This window comes from Marmota marmota, unplaced genomic scaffold (assembly GCF_001458135.2).
Source record: "Marmota marmota marmota unplaced genomic scaffold, marMar, whole genome shotgun sequence".
Lineage (NCBI taxonomy): Eukaryota > Metazoa > Chordata > Mammalia > Rodentia > Sciuridae > Marmota > Marmota marmota.
The window spans coordinates 25,219,028-25,243,127 of record NW_025999932.1 but is presented as its reverse complement, the minus strand read 5'-3'; the positions used below and the strand labels follow the sequence as shown (position 1 = coordinate 25,243,127).

At 44.4% G+C, this 24,100-nt stretch overlaps 1 long non-coding RNA gene across 1 annotated transcript; it reads right to left on the bottom strand.

Moving 5' to 3' along the window:
* Positions 1-976: 976 nt before the first annotated feature.
* LOC125615984 lies at positions 977-3,738 on the bottom strand. The gene is made up of 4 exons (XR_007346582.1): positions 3,393-3,738; positions 2,939-3,039; positions 2,131-2,247; positions 977-1,543 (listed from the first exon to the last, which is right to left on the bottom strand). It is a non-coding gene; the product is annotated as an uncharacterized LOC125615984 (long non-coding RNA).
* Between the last annotated feature and the right edge of the window lie 20,362 nt (positions 3,739-24,100).

Below are 24,100 nucleotides of genomic sequence, written 5' to 3'. Positions count from 1 at the left end.
CTTTGTGGGGACACTAATAGCTAAACCACAACAGGTAGTAACTCACCATTTGTGTTAGTTAGCTTTCCACTGCTGTGACAAAATACCTGAAATAATAAGCTTAAAAAGAGGAAAGGTTTATTTTGGTTTGTGGTTTCCAAGTTTCATTCTGGTCACTTGGTTCCATTGCTTTGGGCCTGTGGTGGCACAGTACACCACGGCAGGAGCACATGGTAGAGGATGACTGCTTGCCCCAGGGAAACCAAGAAGCAAAGGGGAGAGAGGAAGGGACCACAGCCCCGTTCAAGGGCATGTCTTCAATGACCTCACTTCCTTCGATGAGACCCTTCTTCCTGAAGATCCCACCACCTCCTGGTAGTGTCACAGGCTGGGGATCAAGCCTCTAACATATGGGTGATTGGGAGGTTTGAGATCTAAACTATCCCATAATTCATCATAGTTCTTATTTTATATCTCCAATTAAATGAGTCCGAGCCTTTCTTCCTGCCGCAGTCTGGCTGGGCACAATCAGGAGCCACTTGTCAAAAGAAACTAACTTTATTTTTAGAACCACACACGCCAAACAAAACAGCCTCTCAGGAAAAACCCTCACAGCCTCAACTGCCACCACCGGCTTTCCACAAGCCTCTCTCTCCCGCCACAAGCTTCTCCCCCCCTCCCACAATCCTCCTGCTCTTGAGGCCGATTGGCTGGGTCACATGGGCGGAGCCAAAAAAGTCCCCCAATGAGCAGCTCTGTGGTCTGAAAGGGCAGGGAAACAGCCCAATGAGCATCACCGCAGAGGAGCCAATCAGCTAGATGTTGCTGGGGCCGAGGAGCAAATCAGCTAGATGTTGCTGGGGCCGAGGAGCCAATCAGCTAGATGTTGCTGGGGCCGCTGTGAGCCAATCATCAGCCGGCAGCTGGTTGCTGGCAGCTGGAAGTTTGCTGGGGCCCCTTCGGCTGTGGCTCTCAACATCTTCTTTTGTTTATTATTTTGAGTTTCTCATCTCATGAACTATTCAGAGTCTTTGCCCATTTATCTATTAGGGTTCTTGTGTTGCTTTTAAAAATTAATTTGCAAAAGTTCCTTGTATCATTTAAATATTTTAACTACATCAGGTTTTGACTTTTTAGATATATTTTTAAGCGGTTATTTGCCTTTTAATTACGAGTTCATGATTTCATCACAAAAATGGAAATTCTTAATTGTGATGTAATCAAGGAATGTGACCTTGGCCTTGGGTCACAAAGGACGGAGGCTTCCTAGAAGTAGAAGGGGCAGAAGCTTCCGAGTGAGCTTCCATGTGAGAGGCCATTTCATTGAAAAAAGGGGTAAAGGAAAAATTTTTTTGAGGGGAGAAGATAAAATGTAGAGAGCAGAAAAGAATTTGAGAAGGGCTGTGAGTCCAAGAGGCCCTAGACTTCGACGTACTCACCTAGCAAGACCAGCCCTGCGAGCCGGGGAGCTCAGATGGCTACTCAGCTGTGAGAAGAGTGTCGGGGAGCCATGGAACTCAGCCTTGATGAGCCTGAAGTTGCTGTCAGCCCTGGGAGTTGGAGTCTGGGAGAGATGGAGGGAGGGGGAGGGGACTCACACAGAGCTTGTCCCCATGGGTCCTGGGTAATGTTTTTAATGCTGGCCTGGCTGAGCTAGCCTTCCCAGAAGGGTCAATAAGAGGGGACATGGTCTTGCTGTACCCCAGCCCGACCCCACCCTCAGTCGCACGGGCACAACTCATTCATCTCAAGGACATGGCATTAAGGGAGCCCCTCTGATGACTTTTCCTTAAATGCATCATCTAACTGGAGGTTTCCAAATGGCTCTTCTACTTCTAAGGTCTGAGTCAGAGAGAACTGGGTTGGCTAGACCCGAGCAGACTTAGGAAATGGGCGGAAAGGGGTGTTCCTGTCCTTCTTTCATTCATTCATTCATTCATTCATTCATTCATTCATCGAACACTGATGAGTGCCATCTCCATGTGAATAGCTACTGTCCTGCCTTCCCGGAGCTCAGTGGAGAAGGGAAATAACTTCCAAAACACCGAATCTATGAACATATCCACATTTCCACCCACCTTCTCCCTCCTTTATGTCTTGAAAACAAATAAAGGACATGCAAATTAGAATTAAATAAAAATACCATTTCACCTGTCATATTGGCAAACATCTAGGAGTTTCACAGCTTGCTCTTCCGGGGAGGGCGTAGGACATCAGGCATTTTCAGGCGCTGAGGGCAGGAATGCAAACGGGGCCAGCTCCGTTGTCCTGTGGAGGAGAATGTGGCAATTTATTGAGCAAATTCCATATGAATTTAACTCTGACTTAGCAATCCCACTCCTAGGAAGGCTCCCCTAAGATAAGCAGGCAAAAACAGTAAGATAGGTGTACAGGGATATTTATTATTGTGCCATTTATGACAGCCAAAGACTAGAAAAACAACCCAGATATCTGTCACTAGGGCATTAGTTGCAGAGATATGGATTAGTCAGGTCTGCACAATGGAGAATCCTGCATTATAAAAATACTGATGGAAACTCAGAGGAATTAGGTCAGATGACCTTATAACCTAGTCATTAGACTGTATACCCCAAGGACTAAAAGAGTCTAAAATTGTTTACAAAAATATTATTGTTAGTAATAATAATTTTAGTTATTACAAACGTTATTATTACTGTTACTATCACAGTTGGTGTTTTTATTTTGGAGCTATTTCATACATGTATAATATATTACATATATATATATATAAAATATAACTTCTGTATTTTAACTATATGTATAATACAATTATAGCACAGACACAGTAAGATAAACCAAATAATTTGTGATAAAGTTAATGTCTAAAACAAAAATTTTCAACATGAAAGAAAAGACATACAGTAAAGTCATAATGTATTTTCTCTTAGATATTTTTTTCTAGCTCTCTCCGCTACAAAGGTCTAGAAACAGTAACTACCTTGGCATCTCACAGTATCCCTGACCCCCAGACTGTGGTCCTCCAAGATCATCTCTCACTGAGAAGAGCAGGAAGTCTTGCAGAAATGGCAGTTTACATATCTGGAGCCAGAAGAACCAGAGATTTATTATTGTTCCTAAAAGTAAAACAGTCCTCAAACTACTGAACTGTCAGGCTTCTGGAAGGATGAAGCCATCATCATCAAAAAGATGAATAACTACACTGGACTGAGATAAAACAAACATTTAAAAGCCATATGATTTAAAAAAATTTTTTTTTAGTTATACATTGACCCAATATCTTTATTTTGCTTCTTTATTTTTATGTGGTGCTGAGGATCGAACCCAGTACCTCACATGTGTGAGGCAAGCACTCTGCCACTGAGCCACAACCCCAACCCTTAAAAGCTGTATGATTTTAATAATATTAAATTTACAAAAACCTCTGCAGTCACCTTGAGAGGATGCCAGAGAACCATCCCACATTCCCAACACTAGAAAATACAGGGAGGAACCGAGTCTGTTCCCTGTGTTTCCTGTTTGAAATGCATCTCAGAAGAACAAGGAGTTGGTGAGGAAAATCTCTCTCCCGTCTCTCTCAGATTCTCATCCCAAACTGAAGCAGAGATAAGCACTGGCTTCCTAGGGCGGCTGTAACAAGGAACCACAAGCTGAGTGGCTTCGGCAGAAATCGCCTCTTGCTTGGTTCTGGGCTGGGAGTGTGAGACAGAGAAGCCTGCACTGCTGTGCTTTCTCAGAAGGTGTAAGGCAAGGAAGGATCTGCTCCAAGCTTCCCTCCTAACTTCTGGAAGTTTCCATGGCTTATGGCAGCCTAGTTCTTCCCACGGCTTTCTCCCTGTGGAATAATGTGTCTGTCCCTGTGCCCAAATCTCCCTGTTTCGTAAAAGACACCATTCACACTGGAGAAGTAGAACCTCATCTTAAGTAATTCCATTGGCAGCAAGCCTATTTCCAAATAACGTCCTATTCTGATGTACTGGAGGCTGAAATCTCCACCTATGAATTTTGAGGAGACATAATCCAACCCAATGCAGGATGTTAGAATTGTAATAGTATTATTTTGTGATTCCCAATGAAATAATGGATCTGGGAACTGGCCAACACTAACAGGCCAAACCATTTAGTAAAAAGATGATGAAGAACTTTGTATTGACAAGAGCAGGCTGACAATACAAAACCTGATCCGTCATTTAATTTATTTACTAATTATTTAATTTAATTAGTTTAGCTGATACATCAAAACACAAAAGTTGTATATATAAATGGGGTACCACTGATGTTTCAATACATGTGTACATTATGGAATCAGGTTAAACATATCAATCTCCTCAAACATTTATCATTTCTCTATGGTGATAAGGTCCCAAATCCTTTCATCTAGCTTTTTGTGACACTATTGTCACCTTACTGTGTAATAATTGCACACTAGAATTTCTTACTCTTAACTACAGCTGGAACCCATCAATCAAACTCTGCCCATCTCTCTCCCCACCCCGTCATTCCACCCACAATTTGTGTTGTTTTAACTGACAAATAAAATTGTTTTTGTTTATCATGTGCCACACATCATTATAAAGTAAGTATGCATTGTGAAATGGTTAAATCGAACTATTTAGCATATGCTTTACTTCACACATCATTTTGATGTGAACACTTAAAATCCATTCTTTTAGCAATTTTCAAGAATACTATACATTGTACAGTCAGGTTAAACAGGTCTGTCTCCTTGATAGCCATAGGTACCACGTCGTACAACAGAGCTCTTGAACTTGTTCTTTCTACCAAACTAAAAACTTGTATCTCATGATGGATATTAACATCTCGAGACACAGGACAGCCTGACAATAATATACCTCCTGAGACATAGCACCACCTGGGAGGTAATCTCACCTCCTTCTGCTCCAAAGGAAAAAACAGACCTAAATCTGATCAAGCCCTTAGCTGTAAAATATAAACTAACAGTTTAGGAAAGTCTCAGTGAGAGGAAAAAGGTGTTAAATGACACCTCACTTGTACACTCAGCAAAATCCAGAATGTGAGAAATTCTATAGGACAAAAGATCTGGTTTCTTCCACATATGTCAAAAAGAAGAGAGGAATTTCCCTTAAAAACACCTTAGAGCCAAACTCAACATGAAGACCAGGTTTTGGTTTTACTTTGAACGAGTCAGCTGTTGAAACACAAAACAAACACACACACATGTAAGGGACAGTCAGGGAAATTTGTGCACTGACTAGATGCTTGGCAATGTCAATAAACTGGTGATTTTTAAGTTGATAAAAGTTTTGGCATATTTTTTAAAGTCCTTATTTTAAGAAATACTACCTAAATTATTTGTGAAAGAAAATTTATAGGAAGTTGGATTGTTTCCAAATAATTCAGGGCTGCAGCTGAGGGTGTAACTCAGTGGTAGAGCGTATGTTTTGCATGCACAAGACCCTGGGTTCAATACCCAGCACCAGAAATCATCATCATCATCATCATCATCATCATCATCACCATCATCACCATCATCATTTAGGGATGATGGATTGGGCAGGATTATAGAGCAAATGAGATTGGTCATGAGTTGAAGCTGGCTGGGGTGACGAGTACATGTGGTGAGAGCCATAGCCGAGTCCGAATGATGCATGGCATTTTTGCCAGAATGGAGTGGTTGAGAGGTGACGCCAGCAAGCCATTGAGATGATAATGGTTATGTTAAGCTGTGTATTAGATCCCTGCTGTCCGCCTCGGCCTGCTACTTTGGAGTTCTCGCGGGGATTCCCGGAGAGTTCCCATTGGTTGGGGAAGTGCCAGAGGAGGGATTTCCAGTTGGTGGTTCCTGGAGGAGCTGCGTGGGTGGCATTTGGGAGAGTTCCCGAGGAGCGTGTGTGGAGTGTGCTGGTGAAGTTCAGAAATAAAGTTTGTTCCTGCTTCAGTGACTTGTGATTTGTGCCCAGCCAGACTGCGGCATACATGGAATTTCATCATATTTTTTTCTCTACTTTTGCATATTTGCAGTTTTATAGACTAAAGAGTTAAAAATTAACGAGGCAGTTTTCAGACTATAAAAGTCTTCTCTCTTCATCTGTTTTGGATCCATCTTATCTTCTCAAGGATTTGACTCTCTGTTTGCTGCTTCTCTGAACATTGTAAATCTCTCCCCCCTGAGTCAGCTCCACAGCCTGTAAACATGGTCTACATTCTCCATCCGAATTTTAATCAATTGATCAAGCAATTAATTAATTCAGGAAAACCAACTTCGATTCCTCCCTTAGCCGTTCTTTTCTCTCTCCATCCACTCAACGTTTCTGTTCTGCACAGCCCACAGTTCTCTTTATGGAAGCAGGATTTTATTCTTCCTTTTTTAGATGCAAGCTTGTAATTCCTCAGCCCCCACTTACCTTCCCACCCATGACATTCTGACTACTGATGGAATGTGGTGTCCACCTCTGACATCCACGTCGGCAACCCTCGACTCTCCCTCTCCTGCTGCCTCAGCTGCATGGGCCCAGCTCCATGTCATTCACTGCATGCTCTGGCCATGCTCTGGCCCTGTCCGTCTGTCCTCATCTAGCGTCTGTCTCCCCTCCTCCCCCGCCCTCCCTCCATGCAGCTGCCATCAGTTCCCTGATGCCCAGGTGTCTACCTTCCTCATGCCTCCCTCTCTTTTCTGGGCTCTTCCTGTGGGCTGCTCTTTCTCTCTTCTGACCTTCAAGATGACCTTAACCATCACTCTTTCTGCTGAGGTCCTTCCTTCAATCTGTGTCATTGCACCTGCTTCACTTCCTTTACTTCACCTACAGCAGATTTCAAATGTATTTATATTTGTTTATTTCCCACTGGACTCCACGCTCCACAAGGAGATGAGCCAATTCTGTTTTGCTCCTCATTGCATCCCAGCAAATAGAACACTTCCTGGCACACACAGGCACTTAAAAACATTTGTTGAATGAAAACATTGTATGATACATTAATCAAATGATCACGGAAGTTGGTATAATTACAAAATATAGCTGGTTGCTGTGGTACAGTCCCAGAGAATCAGGAGGCTGAGACAGGAGGGCTGTAGCAGGGGGAGGTCACAAGTTTGAGGCCACTCTACAATTTAAGAAAACCCAGTTTAAAATTCAAAAAAATTAAAAGGACTGGAGATGTGGCTCGGTGGTAGAGCACTCCTCCTGGGTTTAATCTCCAGTACTGGGGGAGAAAAAAAAAACAAAAACATCTGGGAGTGTTAAAGTAGTTTGAGAGGTCATCAGAGCTGCCATGGAGAAATCACATTTAAGCTGGGATCTGGAGATAGGGAGAGAGCTCCTTGGGAGGCATGGGGTAAACATACTGAGAAAAGTTTAGCAGACCCAGTGAAAGACAGTGAGGACTTTTAAAACCAAAAAATCACCCCAAGGTGATCAGAGGTTCATGAGACCCTTAGGAGGGTGAGTCTGCGTGTTTCTTAGGAGCACAGGGCACAGGAGGGAAGGCCCAAGTTCAGGGTGAGCAGGCTTCCCTAGCCGCGAGTTTACCAGCAGACCAAGAGCCCAGGAAAGTTGCATTCTCCTTGCTCCTTCCAAGCAGGAAGCGTGTGGAAGGCTTTCGTGACACCAGGATAGCTGGGACCACAGGGACAAACACCAGCTGAGCTGAGGGAATTTTTCTCCAAAACTCCAAAATCAACGGAGCTGACCAGCCATGGACTGTAACCACTAAAACTATGAGCCAAAATAAGTCAATTATCTCAGGTACTTGTTACAGACACAGAAAGCAGACTAAGGGGTTTGAAATGTCCATCAGCAGTGTCAAGTAGCGGTAGGTACCCCATTTTTGTGTTAAGTCTGGAAGAAAGGTGAGTGAAAGATAATGCTAGGACTCATTTTGATTGAAGAAAGATCTGGAAGAGGTCCACTAAGCCACTCTTGTTTCACAGTATTCTAAGGAATCTAAATAAATCATGACCTATTGCACTAAGGAGATGGTACAGTGTCATGATCATATGCCTCCAGGTTGGTCTGAATTCCAGCCTGGCCTCCGGGACCTAAGTGACCTTCAGGAGGTCATCGGCAATCTAGGCACTGTAACTACACCCACCTCATTGAACTGGGCAGGTTAAATATAAAGTGCTTCAAATAAGGCCTGCCAAGAGTAAATGCCCAATAAGCAGTGAGTGCTATTATTATTTCAAATTATTACTGTTGTTTGGTGCTGGAGCCAGATGAAAGCTCAATTTTCTGGACTCCAAGGCCAGAGCTGTTTTTACTAAACTCTTTTTTGCTTTCATATTCTTCCTTTGATCCTTTACCCTTGACCATTTGTTCCTCTTTGGCTTTCCTGGCAGAAGTCTGGACCTTACAGGAGAGAAATAGGAAGATAAAAGGGAAAGGAGAGAGAGAGAGAGAGAGAGAGAGAGAGAGAGAGAGAGAGAGAGAGAGAAAGGAGGACATCCCATGTACAGTAGTTCACATCTTCCCAGAGTAATCAGGAAACAGGCAAAAATCAAGAAATGGTCACTGAAATCTCTGTTTTGGAACTTGCGGATAAAACTCTAAATCCTTTCCTGCATACTGGTAGTCAGAAGTGCCAAGAAACATCTATATATTCTGCATCTCACTTTGTAATGTAGGTCAATCTTCTTTCAAACAGAGAGCAGCAGGTAAAAAACATCCTGGTCACATAAAAGACCTCGATGAGCGTTAACTTTTTCCAAGTTGTATTTAATGTGGCTGCGGAGGGTGGGGGGGAGACACCTGTATTTCTAGAACTTTCTATACTTTATGATTTTTAAGATTCATCGTAATTCCCTCCAAATTCCAGTGTGGGACCTTTTGCACCGTATCCTCTTCTTCCTCTGAAGTGTCTGTCTGTTCATAGGTGTTCCCCTCTAGAAAGATCTCTCTCCTACGCCACTCCTGGCTGGGGAGCAGACTCGTGGACTTCTGATCCCGAGGCCTCGCAAAGTGCAGGGAGCGGTCCAGTTAAAAAACTGGGCACACAAGAAGGGCGATCATTAAAGAACAACGCTGTGCTGCTTGGAAGGAAGGAAGGAAGGAAGGAAGGGGTATAAATATTTTAAGTTTTCTTGTGCTAATAAAGGAATATTGGATGGTTACTTTGAATGGGCTTAGCAACCACACATTTCGAGAGCAATCTTCGGGACCCAGGGGCATGGGGAAAGAATGTATTAATGGGGAGGCTCATTCAACCGGCACAGCCCAAGCCACGAGCCTCCGCGGTGTCAGCTGCCTTCCAAGACGTGGCGCACTCAGGCGGCAAGCAATGTCCCCCACGAGGCGACTCTTTCAGAGGGCATCTGTGTGGGAGCAACACGGCAGTCTCGGGCACCAAGTGTGTCCTTCAAGAGTGTCATTCTGAAACCCTGAAGTGTCCCGTTCATTTCTGAAAACACACGTGCCAGCTTGGATTCTTGCTCAGGGGACATAAAATAAATCAGGAGGTGGAGGAAAACAACCAGAGCGCAAATGTCTCCGTGATGTCTATTTTCTCTGCTTCCGTCCCCTCTCACCTCTCCTACCCGACCTTCCCTGTAGCACTATTAAGGTGACAGTTGGGAACATTGTCTCGGCACTCCCCGCGGGTTCCGTGTTTCTGGGCTGCTTATGAATTCCGTGTGCATGGGCTGGGCATCGGGGTGCTCCCGGCTTGGCTGAGACCCCCTGGCTCTGCCCAGGACTTTGAGAGATGCAATCCGGAGGAGGAAACAATATCTCCGTTGAGAGTAGCTGCCCTTGGCCTGAATTCGTCAAACAGGATTTATTGGGACAGGACAAGGGAGGGTAGGAGGAGGGAGGCAACTGTAACACAGTTGAGGTGTGGCTTTGGAGGTGTGGCCCTGCAGGGGGACATGTAAAAGCAGGAGCCCCTGAGCAAGTTGTAAACACCCAATGGAAACGTCTCCTTCAAGCAGATTACTGAGGTTTATATCCAACAAATGTGCCAGGCACCCTTCTGGGGGTGGAGGGGGATCTCCTAATCCTCCTAGAAGGACCTGCCAGGGCCATCCTATTATTTCTCGTGCCCTGAGAAAACTGAGACTTGGAGTTAAAAAAAAAAATTAAAGCTCCCAGGACTGAGGCCTTGTGGCTCTGGGCCGGGTGGTTACCCACATTCTACAGGAGAAGAAAAAATAATCACCTCTTCAAAGTCACCTGACATTATAATTAGTCAGCGTAACATAGATGTTCACCATTGGGGGAAACTTCGTGAGAACTTTGTGTCATTTGCATCTTCTCTTTAAACCTAAAAGTATTCCAAAATAAAAGTTTATTTTAAAGAAATAGGCCACAATCTGGCAGTACAAATAGTTCCAACCGACACGCAGTGCAGAGAACTCTCATCCTGCTATTGTTCAGCCCTACCTCGGTGTAGCTCAGTGCCCGCGTGCCCAGAGTAAGCATTCACTAAACACCACTAAGAACGCAGAAGACTCAAAGGAGGAAAGACACAGTGCGCCAGGCAGTGAGGCCAGGGAGCTCTGTTTAGATTAGATTAGAGGGTCAGATAGGACGGCTCAGAAAATAATAGGCATGGATTTTAACTTATTGATTTGTGGATATGCTAATAAAGCTTGAATATGAAGTGATGACATGTTGAAACTACCTTCAGCTGACGTGTCTTAGGTTTATTATGCCACTGCCACAATAATATTTAATAAAAAATTATGATTAACAGTCTCTTCAATCTCTAAAATGAAAGAGATTGTCATTGGGGATGGTATAACTTGGGGGGGGGGGAGAAAGTGAGAAGGTGAGAGATCTGAGTTCAGACTCAGAAAACTGGCTTTTCTACCCCATATGATCTTAGCTGAGTGGCTCATAGTCTGTCTTCTTCATGTTTAAAATGGGGAGCATGTTTACTGCAGGCATCAAAAAAATCTAAATGCATAGTATTTATAATATAGTGTACCTGCTCAGGAAATACATACATGAGTGAATGATTAAATATGGTTGAGATTGAAGATTGGAAACTTATGCTTAATTCAATAACAACAACGAAATCAGGTGTCAATCATGAGAAAGACTATTGGTTAAAATAAATCACATGGATAAGTGTGGAAAACATCTCCAGGCAGTGTTTTTAGTGGACGGTGGGCAGGGACTATTCAAGTGCAGGGAGAAATTACAGGGTACCAAATATAGATGGGGCTCTTCTCTCCTTGGGCATTCATTAGGGGCAGAGCCAGAGGCAGCACAGGCACTTGGAGCATCAGTATCCCACTGAGGCTCTGGACTGGAGATGCGGGCGATCCCCCAGGGGCTGCCATAAATATTTCTACCCATTGGTTGGCATTGTGACTGCAGTTCATCATGTGGCTTCAAAAATCTCTGCCCTGGGTATTTGAGGAGGCATCAGGATACCAGAGAGTGGTGTTAAAAGGGGGGACCATGACCAGGTGCAACCAAGTCACACTGGAAGGGAAGTAGCCAGGGTGCCTGCAGGGGATGAGGCACCCCTCAAAGCACCCCCCACCCCCCAACGTGCCACAATGGCATAAAATCTTCTCTTCTTGCTTAGAGAAACTGCCTTTTATTTATTTTTTTTTAATCAGCTATCAGTATACCTGGCTGTTGTCTTTCCTGTCTTATAAAATTAGCCTGACAGTCAAGGAATGCAAAGACAGACACATAGCCTGAATTTATTAGCCAGAATCTAGCTCCCCAAATGGCCATGACCCGGAAGAAGTTCTGTCTGGCACTCACTTGACTTTCTTTTGTCTCACTCTCTCAGTCCTCAGCAGAAAATACCAGTACAGCTGCAGAAGAGCAGCCCATGCCTGTGGCCATTTCTCCTTCTATAACATGTGCATGTTTGAGGAGCAGGGGGCAGACCCAACCAGTGGTTCCCCAAGCCCCATGTGAACTTAAATCAGGGATATAAAAACACAGATCCTCAGACCCCATCTCAAAATCCAAGTGAGAGGCTGTTCAGGGGGAGCCCAGGAATCTGAATTTTTGAAAGTTTCCCTTCTGTGATTCTGATTATCATTCAGGATTGTACCATCAACTATCTACCAGGCTACTTTGGTCTGCAATAGTCTAGATTCTGGAAGCCCGGCTCCTCCCCTACACCATGGATGTCAATCCCAACTATGTATGAAGCTTAGAAATCATTTGCTAACAACCTGGGGGGAAGTTCTACAATCAAAGAAGCTTTCTTGCTTTCCCAGGCACAATTTTTGCCTAAAGACATGGTTTCTTTAGGATTCCCTTTCAAATCACTTGGTGACGCATACACTGGGGTCATTTCTGTCCAAAGTCAGCGGCTCCAAGACCAGCAGCAACAGTCTCACCAGTGTGCTCTTTGGAAATGCAGATTCTAGAGCCCGACCCCAGACCTCCTGAATCAAAATCTCCATTTTACCAGGATGCTCAGGCCACTCAAGAGCACATTTTAGTTTTAGAAACAACTGGTTTAGGTCACAAGTTGCTGGGAGATTGGGATCCTAGCTTAGTGGCAGTGTATGTATGAGGCTCTGGGTTCACCTCAAAATAAAACAAAACACAAATCACTGGTTCTTAGCTGGGTTGTGCTTTGGAATCATCGGGTGTGTCCCAGTGACCAGGGTTTGAAGAATTTTAAAAACTCCCTAGGTGAATCTAACAAGAAGCAAAGCAACAACAGAAAAAAAAATGGTTAAAATAAAAAGTGGAGGGAACTTTTTATTAACTTTTGTGTGAGTTGCCAGGGGGCTGGGGGGCGGTAATGTGGAGGAGCTGTGTAGCAAGGGAATCTGTCTGTCATCACTGGTTGGATTTTTTTGTTTCGTTTTGTTTCCTTCACTAAACTGAGGTCAATTCGTGAAACAGCGATGGCCATGAAACCCTCTGATTAAAACAGGAGGAAAGAGGGGCGGGGCCGTTGGGACAGGGCTACTTCCGAGTAATGACACCATTTCAGATTTCCTTGGGTGCCTGCAGGAAAGGGCTGGAGTTTTCTGGGCCAGGCTGGTTTCTTGCCTGTCTTGGGGCAGCACACACCCAAGTCCTAGATGCACAGGAGTACACACCCCATGCCATGCATACCTCTCCGTCCCTGTAGCAGAAAACTTCTACCTTTACCCTCTGCTCTAGTTCAAGCATATTTCCTTTCTGTCAGAAGCTAATTTGCATTGCGTACTTATTGGGACATTTTAGAAAAATAACAAAAGGCTCTAGGTAAAACTTCAGCTCTGAGTTTTAATTAAACTTGGTTCCCATTGCATCAAAACTCTCACAAATGCTCTTGCCCAGCCCCTGAAATCAGCCTTGACTGCATCCACTAGGTGGATGAGCAGTGGGGTCCCTTCCAGGAGACTCCATAGAAGGCCAGGGAAGGCGGGTTGGAACTGACTTTGGTTTGGACACAAGCTCTAGGATCCCTAGTGTTCTAGATTCAATCTGACAAACTCACAGAGCAACTGCCCAGGGGTGAAGATTAGTGAGACAGCCTTGGAGACAGCACTTGGGCTTTCCCACTGCTCTCTGCCTTTGCTTGGTGCAGCCGCGGTGCCGAAGTTCAGCAAAGACCCAGAGCTGCACCCTCCAGCTGACTGACCCCAAGATCAATGTTAGGCTCCAAAAAGCTTCATAATAAAACTAGCTCGAGGAAGGTGGCAGCCTTCCCACTCTTCTCCCTGGGGCCTTCGAAGACACTCCTCAAACTCCAAATCGAAGAGGGGCCCTAGTGGACCCTCCCAGAGCTGGGGGTGCACCCTGAACGTGGGGGGGCCGCATCATTGGAAAAAGACTTTCCGCATCATTGGAAAAAGAGCTCCATCTATTTGCCTGGCCCTCTCTTTCTTTGGAGTTGAGTTGAGACACAGACCACAGTGGACTCGTTGGATGGGATGGAGTCAGCCAATCTGGGGGACACAGAGCAGTGGCAGCAGTGACCTGGTGGTGAACTTTGGGGTCACCTCATGATCCTCTGATCTGAGATTGGTGTTAAATGTGAGTGGTGGGAAATGTGGCCCGGCTGTTGGTTCAGACCTGGGCTCCCTGGGGCCACCCATGTGCACCCTTCGTGTGGCGCTGGGAAAGGTGCTCACTCTGCCTTCAGGAAAAAGAGGTGGGGCCTCTCCTGTCTCCCAGAGCTCTCCAAGCCCTGTGACTCTTTCGAATTTTCAGCCCAGGAAAATTAAAAAAAAAAAAAAAAAAAAGAAAGAAAGAATGCTAGTGAGACTGGAAGATGCTATTTCAGGACAAGAAATAGTATTTTGGGTGACTCCAAGGAAGTCATTTGTGAAGTTTCAGACAGAAGGGGGGAAAAAAGACTGTATCTGTATCCAAACAGCTCAGAAGGGTTGGCATGACAGAAGAGAGAAGAGGTTTGTCTCAGAATCTTCCACAGGAAGCCTCAGGAGTAGCTCACGAGTGCAGACCAGCTGGAGTCCGGCCCGGGTCAGCAAGCCTGCCCCACCCAGCAGCACAAAGGAAACAAGCTAGGCAGTAGACACCAAGGGCACCCGAGGTGGCAGCCAGGAGGGGAGGGAGGGAAAGAGAGAAGCACCCAGAGGTGGAGGTTCTGAAAATAATTCTGCATTTTTACTCATTTTTGCCGTGTGCCAACCATGTGCAAGGCACTCTGCTAGATCCTGGGACAATGAGGCATTCTCATTTCCACAACTAAGAGTCAACTTTTGATTTTAATAATAATAATCCACTATGGTGAACATGCAGTAGGGACCAGCCACTGAACTTAACTGGGCACATTAGTTTCCCAATTTAATCCCTCTGACAAAGCCATGAATTCACTTGCCCTGACACTGGATAAGCGCACAGACATCGGAGCCAGATCAGGGTTCAAATCCTGCCTTAGATACTTATTAGCTGTGTGACCTTGAGTGATTTACTTAACCTCTCATGTATTTATCTGTAAAGCAGGAAAAGCAGTCATGCCTGTGAGTAAGATTGTTGTGAAGATTAAGTTACTTTATATATTTAATATATACATAAGTTAGTTTATACATAAAGCATCTAAAAAGTACCTAACATACAGTAAGTACCATATAAATGCCATCTACTGTTTCGCTGATGGGACAACAGGCATACAGACATGAACCAACAGACTGGGGAGCTGGCCCCTGAGCTCAGGGTTTTCTGCCTGAAGGTTTTGCTACACTCCTTCTAGGCAGGCTAATCCTGAAGAGTTTGGTTGCCTGTGGGGTTATCAGTATTCTCTCTTCTAGGAGCATGTGCAGAGCGTGCCTAACACCGCCTGCCTCCAGCAAGTAATTTTTCTGAGTGGGGACAAACATTGACAGCTGTAGACAGATGCCACTGCTCACCTTTCCCAAGTAGAGATGACTGGTCTGGCTGACCAAGCACAGGGAATCAGCATTTTTTTTTGTATCTGTAGATCACGCAAAGCATCCTAGGCTTCCAGAACCCAGTAATCTGTATTACCTTTCCAGAAACTTCCTTCTACTCTCCTGGGAAAGATGTTTCTCTATTTCCTCCAGGTCCAAAAAATGTTATTTGGGAACATGATTTTAAAAGTACTGATACGGGGGTCCCACCTCCAGGGACTCTGGTCTGGTTGGCCTGGCACACACCCTGCATGTCAATCTTTCAAGTTCTCCAGAGGATTTAATGTGCAGGAAAATTTGAGAAGCGTGTGTGGAAGCAGCCTTCTGCTAGTACTGTGATTGTGTGCAAGGATCTCTCCTTTCTACCCGCCCTTAACCCATACAGCTAAGGCTCTTGGATTTAAGAGATGAGATTTCCTACCCTCCCCTGCAGCAAGTTGTGACAGGAGATTTATTTCAGGTCTTGTCTACCCTCCACTTTCCACTGACTAGGATGTAGATCTTGAGAGGGGCTCCAGTTTCAGTCACAAGGACCAGAGCTTCCCTCTAGATGGTAAAACCTGCAGCCCAGGACCACCCTGAGGAGTAGTGTCCCCTGCCTGTCCTAGATTGCCCAACCACCCACCTTTGGGTGTTCAAAGAGAAAATAAATTCCCACCTGCCTGAGCCTCTGTGATTTTAGTGTTCCTTATCAAAGCACCTAAGCCTATCTCTAGAGAATGTTGAACGAATTATTTTCAAGTAGGGGTGAACATCACGGTCACCTGAAGAACTTTTTAGAAGTACAGAGGCCCAAGCCAAGTGCAATGGGGCACCCTTCTAATCCCAGCAACTCAGGAGGCTGAGGCAAGAGGATCAAGAATTCAAAGCCAGCTGCAGCAACTGAACGAGGCCCTAGGTAACTTAGGGAGACCCCGTCTCAAAAACGGTGAGGCAATCCTGGTATCTGAATAAATAAATAAATACATATGCCCAGGACCCAACAGAGACCTAGCAAGTCAAAATTTTCAGGAATGAAATGGGACTTTTTTAAAGACCTCCAGGTGATTTTAAGAGTCACTGTGGTGGGGACCCGCTAAGAGAAACAGCCAAGACAGTTGGCTGCACTGGTGAGACAGCCCTGTGCAAAGATGTGCAATTGAGTAGAGACCCAGGAAGCCCAGGTCTGCCTGGCAGGGCCTCTGGAACACAGCTGTCCCCAGCTGTTGTTCAGCACCCAACCAGCCACTCTTGATTGTATCGAGGGTGGCTTGTTGTCATCAACTGAGCCAGGAGCATTCTGAGTGCAATAATCATGTCTTGTTCATTCTTTATCCCCTGTAGCACCTCCAATGGTGCTGGGGCCACCAGGGGGGCTGAGCGTGCATTTGCTGATGGCTGGGTGAACCCACAAGTAAAGGGCTCCAAGGAAACAGAAAGGGACAAGTGAGCAATCCCCATGTTTTTAACTCTTCTAGCAACCACACCTAGCTGACAAAGTTAGTTGTTCTCAAAAGGCTGATTTTATTTGAATCAAAAAAGAGAACTCACAAAATGCATATTTACAAATGTCCTTCTTTGAGTGTGAAAGGTTGCCATGGAGACCTGTGAGAGTGACATCAATTTCTGGCTTAAGAGCATGTCAGCCTCCTTGTATTAAGCCAGGTAGACTGCTGGGCTTGCGCGGCTGCAGCTGCAGCAGCACAGAGTGGCACTTGTGGGTGCCTGGGGACAGAGGGGGAGTGCTCGGTTCCTTCAGCTCAGAAACTCTTGCTGCACTGAGGATGCTACATTCTTTCCCAAAATGGATAATTAGGCAAGAGAAGCAGCATCTACCTCCCCAAGATCAAATCCTCTTCATTTCAAAGCCTTTGCATATGTGAGCCACTCCAATCCCAGTCTGGTTTTGGTTGGCGGGATTTGGCCTTCAGAATCCACAATCTCAGTTCATCCTCCAGATCCCAGGTAAGCAGGGCCTTTGTGCAGTGCCTGTGCCTGCCCATAAAAACAACCCAATTAGCAAGACCATTGGCATGGCCACGGCTTGGCAGGGGGTACCCATGTTGCTAGTAATTAACTGCATATCTGATTGAGTAGAGCCCTTGCCTAAACTGTGAAGACCTACCCCAAGCTCTAGCTGACCTGCATTTTCTGGAACTCAGATGCTACAAACAAAAACAATAGCAGAAGTCAAATACTGCAGAGATGGCATCAAGGACCAAGGTATCCCTTAGATAGCAGGGGAACATATCATCAGCTCTAAAGCCCAGGGTATGTTCGAGGACTGTTGTAGATGGGATCTGGAATGTTTCCCCAAAGCTCATGTGTGGAAGACTTGGCCCCAGTGCTCAGAGATGGGGCTCTGGGTCATGAGGTTTCTCATCTCATCAATCGATTAATACACTAATGAATTCATGATTGAAGGGACTGTTGGGAAGTGGTAGGAATTGTAGGAGGTGGAGACCAGTTGGAGGAAGTAGTCACTGGGGCCATTCCTAGGGAGGGTATATCTTGCCCTGGCCCTTTCCTTTCTCTCTCTGACTCTCTGCTTCCTGGCCACCGTGAGGTGAGCAGCTTTGTTCTGCCATGATGCTCTCCATCACCATAGGCCCAGAAACAACAGACCCAGCCGACAATGGACGGAAACCTCTGGAATTGTGAGCCAAAATAAAACTGTCCTCCTTTCAGTTGTTTTTCTCAGGAATTTGTCAAAGCTGTTGTCATAGTTCCTGCTTGGTCATGTGGAAATGACCCTTTCCTTATCATGTGTCGTTTCACTAGGGATTAGAGGTCATATAAGTTTCTGCAGAGTAAGGATTTAATTAATTTACTTTTATTTATTTATTTATTTTGGTGCTGAGGATCAAACCTAAGACCTCATGCAGGCTAAGCATCTACTGAACTGCACCTCATCTACTGAACTGTACCCCCAGCCCAAGGAATGGATCTTTGATTTCTCTCATAAGGGACACTTTCATGTTGGAAACTGGTGGATACAATTGGTGACATATCATTTGGGCCCTGAGTCAAATTCCTCTCCTCTGAGATTGTGACATGGCTTCTCAGTGCCTTTGAGTACTTGGCATCTCTTTTTTTTCTGTCCCAAAGCATTCCCCTTGTCTCAAAAGTGTGCACACTGCTTTCTGGCCACAGTGGGATATAGCATAAGGGCCACCCCAGAGACTGTGCCCTCAGGGCCTATTAATGCCTATGTCTTGAAGTGTTGTACAAAAGCTTTTCTGCTTTCCTTCCAAAACAGAAATTAAAGTAGATTAAGAGGCATGTGGGTTGAGAACTAGCATAAAACACTGAATTGAGCCAAAGAGTGGCACTAGAAATGCCTGGAAAGACAACTTAACTCTAATCACTCCAATTACCCCCAACCTCCACTTACCCAGATTGATATTCTAATCTGCTCTGAGTGTTTTGTAATGCAAAGTCTCAGACTACAAAAGCTCAGGAAGCTTCTTCAAATGTGCTTGTGAGATAGGAATTTGGGGATACAGAAAAGGAAAGATAGACTGAATCGCAAGAGAAGTGCCCATGAAGCACAGAAAATGGCCATGAATATTTGCAACTCCTTAGTAATCCTGCCAGTGCCCTTGACCCATACATAACCCTGCCTGCAAAAGGTAACTTGAGGGCAGTGTAATGCACGGGGGGAAAACTTGTTAGAAAGTGTGTTGCTGCACCCCGGCTCCATCTCTAGTTCAGCCCCCAGAATCCACCCCACACCAAGGGGTTGCTCCCTCTCCCTCTGGAGATGGCCTGAATTCTTTCTAGAATGTGTCTCTATTTTCCTAAATTAAACCTTTTCCTGGGTCTCAGACCAGCATGTGTTGAAGTTCTTTTCTATCATGTCATGTAAGCCAAGAATCCAACTTGTCCTTAGAGGAAGTCCCCTCTCTGGGAATTCCTCAGAAGTCCAGTGACAGTCCCCGGTGGGTAAGAACTGCACCCCAGTTGAGCACTATCTTGGTTAAGGAAGACCAGAAACAGAGGATGCCCATGTGAGCTTTAATGTAGACAACAGCTCAAAAACCACCACTGAATTAATTCTTCCCTGAATTCAGGACAGAATAAGACAGATTCTAACAGCATAAGGCAAGACTATTGGCAGAAAGCAATTCATGATTCCCAGGACTGTGACCCTTAGACGGAGCCACTTGGAAACACCCTTGAATGCCCTGCTGTGTAGCACTCAGCAGTCAACACATGCTCAGTGCCTGTAGAGGTTTTACCCTCATGGCACCTAATTTCCTGTTTTCCAGAAGGTAACAATTAGCCAATGATTCATTGTTTAAAATGGCAGCTATTTTTTTTTTTTTTTGTTCCAGGCAATATCCTATCAGAAAATTCCTTAGAATTCTCTGTCCAAATTGCATCCCTCTGAGGATATCTGGAATATAAATGTTCTAAAATATAAATGGACACTTAAATGTCTGCCTGTCTTCTATTTCAACAGTTCCATCAGCTGGTAGATGGATCTGAAGGATCCAATCCCAGTCTTGGCCCCTGTCTTGTGGGGAGGAGCATGGCTTGGAGGAGATGATCAGCATAGACTGGAAAAACCACCAGGGCTCCGGAGCCTCACAGGCATGGAATCAGGTATGCGGTCCTCCACTTGATACTGCTGTGACCTCTACACCTCAGTTTCTTATTTCTGAAGGGGGACTAGCAATGGTTCTCATCTCATGGGATTCTTGTGAAAATTAAACAAGATATTGCATAGATGGTGATGAGCCATCTTTACCCTGATTATTATTATTGTTAATAGTAGTAGTTTGGGGCAGAGAGTTTGATTAGTCAGGCTTTGTCATTTACCATCCACTCCCACCTTGCCCTTTTCCTGTTTTCCTCCCCTTGATCCCCCACCCCAAGGCTACCATTTTGACCTACCATATTTATCCATTCTCCTATTTCCATGGTTGCTGTTTTATTACATGTTTATTCACCTAAACAATATATTACCTAGTGGGATGGGGTTTGGCTCAGTGGCAGAACACAGGCTAAGCATATGCAAGGCCCTGGGTTCAATCTCTAGCACCCCCCACACACACACACTCACACACACACACACACACACACTCGTGTTTATCTCTGTATTGCTTAGTCTTCACTTTTGAACTTTTAAGAGTATCGGTCTCTGTAGTTTTCTTGTGCTTGCTTTTTTCAGTTAATGACACCAATGTTACCAACATCCATCTAAGTGGATGAATATAACTGCTGTTCTTTCATTTCTCATTATTGCATAATGTTCTCTCTCTCTCTCTCTCTCTCTCTCTCTCTCTGTGTGTGTGTGTGTGTGTGTGTGTGTGTGTGTGTGTGTTCTCCTATTTGCAGGCATTTGGATTTTCTGCTTTGGAAATAGTTTTATTTACATCATACAAATCACCTATTAAAATGTACCATTCAATGGTTTTCAGTATATTCACAGACTTCGGTAACCATCACATCAGTTGATTTTAAAACATTTACATCACCCCAAGAAGAAACCTCATCTGCCCATTAGCAGTCTGTCCCTATTTCTCCCCAACCCCTCCAGCCCCTGGCAACCACTAATCTACTTTGTCTCTACAGATTCACTTATGCTGGACATTTCATACAAACGAAATCAAATTCTATCTGGCTCCCTCCACTTAGCATAATATTTCCAAGGTCCCTCCATGTTGTAGGATGTGTCAGTTCTTCATTTTACTGCCAAGTAATCTCCCACACTTTATTTATCTATTCATTAGTTTATGGACACTTGGGTTGTTTGTTTATAGCTTTCTGCTCTTACTAACGGTGTTATTGTGAACATCGTACCACATTATTTCCTGGGCACATGTGCAAGAGTTTCTCTAGGGTATATTCTTGGAGCTGTTGAAATAAAAGGAAGGCAAATGTTCAATTCTACAAAGATAATGCCAAATGGCTTCCCAAACTGTTTTAGCAATTTACACTCTCGACAGCCAAATAAAAGACACCATGACCCACATCCTTGCTAATATTTGGCATGGTCAGAGTACCTAGTTTTTATAAAGTTTATTTACATTTTCTTTTTGTAGCAGTCAAACCTCTGCTCTGTATTTGACCCTTTGCCTGATAATGAGATTCTAATGGAGATCTGGGCAGAATCAGCCGCCTACCCGATGGTTCCTTCCATAATTAGCAACTCTCTTCTGTAATAGTTCTAGCTTTTGCTTCCTGACCCAGAATTCAGATGTTGCTGTTTATGCTAATGTTCTTCCTTCCCAGATGGGATCTATGTTCCATCTTCTAGCTGATCCTGGAGTCCCGTTCCACCCCCCAGGGCTAGCCTGTGTTCTTGGTCCTGGTAATAAACACCCTCCTCCCCACACAGAGACACACAAATATTTCCATATCCTGGGCATCCAGCCACATCCAGACAGGAGGAGGACAATGCAGGGAGAGCAGATTTGACGGCTCCTAACCCAGGGAGAAAACCCTGTTCTTCGTCTGAATGGTTCAGTCTGTGAGTGTCTGGAAAGAAGGGCCTTCTCGGGTTTTGCTTTTTCTACTGTCCATCAATTTCCAGGCCATCAAATTCAGGTTGCAGTGAGCTTGGTTACAATTCCCATGCACTGAATTCTCTCCAGAATCTCATTTTATTTACTTACTGCCTTTCCCATTAATTAAATTTCAATAGCATTTTTCACTCCAGAGAGCTCTACAAATAACTTCTACAATAAACACTTCATAAAAAGACTAACTCTCAAAGTCAGTAGAGACAACAAAGCAGAAGAGAAAGCCCAAGAAAAAGAGGAATGGGGTAGGGGAATTTTTAAAATGATTACGGGCAAGGATGTATCTGTTGTCCAGATAGATGCCCCGGAGAAAGGATGTGCATGTGGTCACCAGATCATCCTCCTCTCCGCCTCTTCAGGGAGGGCTCAGCTGTGAGGGCCAGTGACCTCTAATCTTGCACCCAGCCAGCGCCTGGGTGAGGGGTGGGTCTGAAAATGTGGGCCTTCAACCTGAGCCCGCTTGGGTCAACTGAGGCTCTGCAGGGTCAGCATGACTGTTCTCTCCATGAATCCTGGCTCATCCTGCCCCTTCGCACAGATGAAGGAGGAGCAACACCTGATATCCAAAAATGTCCTTTTGTGTGTGTGTGACTGTGTTATTGACTGTTTAGCTAATTTCAAGTGGTTTAACATAGACTAGTCCCCCTTCACCAGTGGGGCATATGTTCTACGACTCCCAGCAAATGCTTGAAACCCACAGATGGTGCAGAACCTACATACACTGTGTATTTTCCTATACATACCTATGATAAAGTTCAACTTCTAAATGAGGCAGGGTGAGGCTAACAACAATGTACTATAGACCATAACAACCTCAGCAAATACATTTTTTTCTTTCCTTATTAAGTCAAGAACTTCTACCTTTTTACTTAAAGGAAACACTATAGGTCTTTGGCACATCCAAATTGCCAACAGCACTACTCTTATGCTCTGGGGCCACAAGTAAGTAAAAGAAGTACTTGAAAACAAGCACTGTGATACCATAATAGTCAATCTGATAACTGAGGCAGCTACCATGTGACTAATGGGCAGGTAGTGTATACACGCTGGACACACTGGACAAAGATCAACCCTGCCCTTGGTGGGATGGAACAGGACAGCACTAGATCTCATCATATTATTCAGAATGGGATGCAGTTTAAAATCTATGAACTATTTATTTCTGGAATTTTTCATTTAATATTTTTTTATCTCAGGTACCTGAAATCATGAAAAGCAAAACTATAAATATGGGGCCACGGCTGTATAGGTTATATGCTTTTTTCCCCCCAAAATATAAATAGTACTAAAATTATCCTCAAAATTGTCTTTCTCAGGTCCTAAGATAGGAAATATCCTCCAGAGCTAATTCCTAAAATGGACCGGGTTGAAATGTAAGGCACATTTTGATGGCTTTTAATATTTATTGGCAAATTGCCTTTGGAAATGTCAAACCAATTACCGCTCCCAATAAAAAAATGTGTGAAAGTGTAGGAGTCAATTTCTCCGCGTCTACACTTGCATTTCTTGTTTGTAAAGTTTTCCGTGCCTGTGGAGGTGGTGGTATTATTTTTGTTTTAGTTTTCATTTCTTTGATTATGGGTAAAGCTGAACTTTTTCTAAAGATGGAAAGCAGCAAAAGGCCACGGTATATAAGATAGAAGATTGCTGGGAATATGGGAAAATGAAAGGCAATATTGCAAGAAGAACAGATTTTTGTTATTTTTTAGCAGTCTAGTGAGGTAAAATTGACCTTCAATAAACTGCACATATTTAATATATATACAATTGGGTAATTCAAAATATGGTTATATCTGTGAAATGTAAGGGTGAAGGAAAACTTTCTCCTTTGTCCTCCAGAGTTTTGCTAACATGAACTGACAATGAACAGATTAACAGGAGGAAAAAAAAATTAAAATTAAGTAAAATAAGGGTTACTTGAACACAAGCACTGTGACACCATAATAGTCAACCTGATACCTGAGGCAGCTACCAAGTGACCAATGGGCAGGTAGTGTATACAGGGTGGACACGCTGGTCAAAGATCAATTAAGTCTACTTAATGAGCATGGGGGAATCACAGGACAGTGTTGTCCAAGGACCCAGTGGGTTTGGGTGCTTCTGTGCTCTTCTTCCCAGGGGAGAGGGAAATGAAGGAGTAAGTGGGCCCAGGGACCAGACAATGGTTTGCAAAGGATTCTATTTGGAAGTTGAGGGGGCCCAGGAGATGAACAATAGGTGTGAACAGGCTATGAGCAGGTGAGGGCCACATGCACTGCCAATAAAGCTTGTCTTATTATGCAGATACTCTCCCAGGGAACCTCTCTGAACTGTCTTCAGAAGAATAGAAAGAAAAGTCTGTCCGAACATT